This window comes from Sinocyclocheilus anshuiensis, unplaced genomic scaffold, assembly GCF_001515605.1.
Source record: "Sinocyclocheilus anshuiensis isolate Anshui unplaced genomic scaffold, SAMN03320099.WGS_v1.1 scaffold868, whole genome shotgun sequence".
Classification (NCBI taxonomy): domain Eukaryota; kingdom Metazoa; phylum Chordata; class Actinopteri; order Cypriniformes; family Cyprinidae; genus Sinocyclocheilus; species Sinocyclocheilus anshuiensis.
The window spans coordinates 33,964-38,164 of NW_015552624.1; positions in this window are offsets into that span (position 1 = coordinate 33,964).

Sequence of the window (4,201 nt, forward strand, 5' to 3'; positions counted from 1 at the left end):
TATATATATATGTGTTAGTTGTTAGTAAGTTGAGTGAACATACTTCCGGACGCGTTTTTGGAACCACATACCTGGAGTAAGTAAGGTTTGGGGTTAATCAACCGAAAGTTCAGGGTTTAGCTGACGGTAAGTTAACCGTGCTTTCTGGAATACACCCCAGTTCTTGTCTACACTCTGATCTGATCCAGGTCAAACTACTTCATTGCTTGTGTCATATAAACTCCCATGGTGTTGTGACATTGCTAGTTTGTATGAGTCAGCAAATTTGAATGAGATTTGGGATTTGACTTCCAAATATTTCTTTCAGGAACAGTTTTTGCCATTTCAATGACTAACTCTGAAGTGCAATTCAAAAACAATTTTATTATCTCTGAACCTCCACGTCAACCCTGCTGAAAAAGGACAAACATCTGTCCAAACAACAGAAACGTTCACACAGCTCTTAATAATATATAGTTATATATTTATTCATACTGCCATATCCATTTATATTGGTTATTTGTAAAAAAAAAAAAAAAAAAAAAAAATTCCAAAGGTTTCAACCCCCAAAACTAGTTTCTATTAAGTCAATTTTAGATGCCTGCCATACTACTATTTAAAAATGACCATACTTGTATTATGGAGTCAGATACAAGCACATGAGTTATACTGTGTTGTAGTGCAACTGTTTGTTCGGGATTCATTTTCTCACGAGGACAGGTTTCAGGGAAGAATAAAGCATCCTGGTGCAGTCGTAATCTCTGTTGCGAGTGTGATAAGACAAACAGAACTATTTTACTAGTTCACAAGCTTTCCAAGCGGCATTCCACAAAGCCAAAAGTGTAAACACCTAGTCATGTGCAAAGTTGTCACCGTATAAGATATACCGTATCGAATATATTATGACAGATAGGTAAAAGTGATAGACCACCCAAAAAGGAAGATTGTGTCATCATTTACTCACCCTCAAATTGTTCCAAACCTGTATGAGTTTTTTTCTTCTGTTGAACTCAAAAGAAGCCATTGATTTACATAGTAATCTTTTTTTTCCCCCTGCTAAGGAAGTCAACGGCTATCAACATTCTTCATAATATCTTCTGTTTTCAACAGACGAAAGAAACTAACTCAACATGAGGGTGAGTAAATAATGAGAGAATTTTCACTTTTGAGTAAACTATGCCTTTGCATATAATGAAACCTTAAAGGAACATGTAAGATATGACATTTCAAAGTCACATTTCACCATAAACTCAAAAGAAAAGAAAAAAAAATTTATTTTGTATTGAGACATTTTCATAAAAAATAACTAATTAATTCCAAACTTTGTTTGTGAAGACTGAAATTGTAAAGATGGATGATTGAAAGTTCTAGCGTGCCTGAAGAAAGTACAGAGAATCTGTTCAATAGCAGTATGTAACAGCATTTTCATACAGTTGGGCTGCAGTCAATTAGTATTTGTCTCTATAAAGATTATTGTTATATGTGAATCAGACTTCACCTTTGTTTTGCTCCGAGAGTGTATTGTTGGTTAACGATTGTCTTAAAACGGTTGAAGTTGCTCTTAAATGAACTCCACTGAAAGATGCTTGTAATAACTTGAATATGCATAAAATGTGAAAAATCTCAGGTAAAATGTCAGAATTTGGGTGAACTATCGCTTTAAGTGGTAGTGGAACTCAGAATGTTGTCACAAAACACCCGCAATCTCAGACACGGCTGAAAATGATCATGTCAGGGTCAAAACACTGGACTGGACGGACATATGAAGATGCGTTTTATGTGCTGCGGACAAAGTGGAAAGCAAAACCCTCTGAAATAAACAAAGAAGAAGAAGAAAAGGTGTAGAATAAACCTGACAGAACATCACCGAAAAAGACAAAGCATCTGATGACATGCTTTGTCTTTGACAAGTCTCATACTATAACAACATAGAGAAAACCTATTTCAAAATACAGCGTTTTATTGCATATATGACTCTGACCTGCTGAAATACTTTCCTCTAAAGTGTGACAGAAAGAAAATGCATTAAACTACAGCTAGCTGTCAGTACGGTCATCCCAGCCGCTGTCCTCTCTGTCTAAAGTGTACGAGTGTGAGTACGTTTCGGAGAAACTGAATATAAATAAACGTAAAAATGGCTTAATGTAATTGCAATGTTTCTCTGAAACATACAATGTTTTTATGCCACAAAACAGCATATAGGCCACCACTTCACCTCCGGCTCATCCATATACTTCCATAAAGCCCTATTGAAATATTCTACATATATTGCAGCTCATTTCAGTAAGGACATTCTCTAATGCTTACCTACGGAAATTCACAAAAAGAAAAACAGACACTAACGTTTTCACAAGTGGCCTCGCAGGGACACCGACTCAAAAGAGAGACGAAACTGAAAAGACCAGAGTCATGACGAAAACAAGTACAAACAAACATTTTTTGATTGTTTTCATAATCGGAGGACATCTGTGCACAAATCAGTATGTTTGTGTACTTCACAAGCCAGTGGATGATTCACGAGCGCATTGATTATAAAGTACATGCTTACAGTTGATTGATTTTTTTGCTCGCTTTGTTTTTATGGATGAAGAACAATCAGCGTAGATGTGAAAAACACATCAGGCCTCATTCATGAAACAAAAGAACAAATTCATTTCTGTGTAAAGCCATTCCTTCAAACGGTTTCTTCAGCTAACAAGACTTAATATCTCAGTGGTACTGTAAGTTTAAAACTGTCTTTAAAATTTTCATTATCCTGCCTTCACCATTTATATTGCTTTTCAAATGTTTGGTTACACTTTATTTTAACATGTCTTTGTTACTGTGTAATTATACATTTAAGTACTGAGTAATATTAACTAACTACATTTACTTACATTTACTATATGGTTATGGTTTGGCTTAGGGTTGCTTGCATGTAATTATGTATTATTCATTGTTATTATAATAGTAAGTACATGTAACGTGTAACAAGGACACCTTAAAATAAAGTGTTATATATATATATAGCCATTTTACCTTTGTCCTAGACCCAGACTTTCAATATAAAATGATGAAAATCCATCATAGAAATAATATTTGTAGTTTTGACTACATTGTTAATTAGTTTTAACAATGTAGCTAAAACTAATTATGATATAAACATATAAACATATATCATCATTTATATAATAATAAACATAAATCACTTCAATATTTGTCATTCATCGAGTTCTCCAATGATTGCCTGAGACGAGAACAAATAAAAAGGCAGTTAAATATTACTAAAGCTAAATGTGACATTTATTATAATGAGTTATGTGAAACTTGTTTAAGTTCATTTAAATTAAAGGTTGCAATGTTTTTAAGGCCTATTAAATGTTAAAGGAGCCATATTATGCCCCTTTTTACAATATGTAATATAAGTCTCTGGTGTCCCCAAAATGTGTCTGTGACGTTTCAGCTCAAAATACTCCACAGATCATTTATTATATCATTCTGAAAATGCCTATTTTGAGTGGAAGCAGAAACACGCCGTTTTTCGTGCCTGTGTCTTTAAATGCAATTTAAATGCATTACAGCTCGTACCTGCTAAAAACATCTGTTTTGGTTCTGATTATCATGTTTATCATGCTGAAATCATGCGGTTTAAACCATATGAGTTTAAACTTCTGATATATGATTTTCTGAGCGCACACATCCGAAGCACACGCACAGAAAGCGGCTGTCACAGCATGCGAGTACTAAATTAAGTTCTCATTCACTCACAAGTTTACGTTAAACACATGAGTTACAAAAACAATTGGTTATGTCTGTGAAGGTAAACTGCTGGGAAATAAATCGCATGTTTTTTTTAGTTCTGTGTGGCAGCAGCAATATACATTAAATAAATCAGTAAATCCACTGCTCTCTTGTCTCCTCTGAGGCTGGGACTCTAAATAGTGTTCTGTGCTCATCAGTGCAGCCAAAGAAGCTTCGCCATGGCATTAGAACTGGTACATCGTTGTTGCTTGCGAAATCAAAATGACGGCGCCGTGGGTGGAAACTTACAGATTAAGGAGCGGTAATATTATAATGAGATCCCTTTGCAACGTCACTTGGGGAGTGAAATCAGATGCGATCTTTTTCTCAGACGCTTGCAGAAAAAGGCTTCCCAAAACAAAGTTACTGGGTTAATCTTTTTCACCTTTCCTTGGCTGGTAGATGCACCGGGGACCTGATTATAGCACTTAAAACCTGGAAA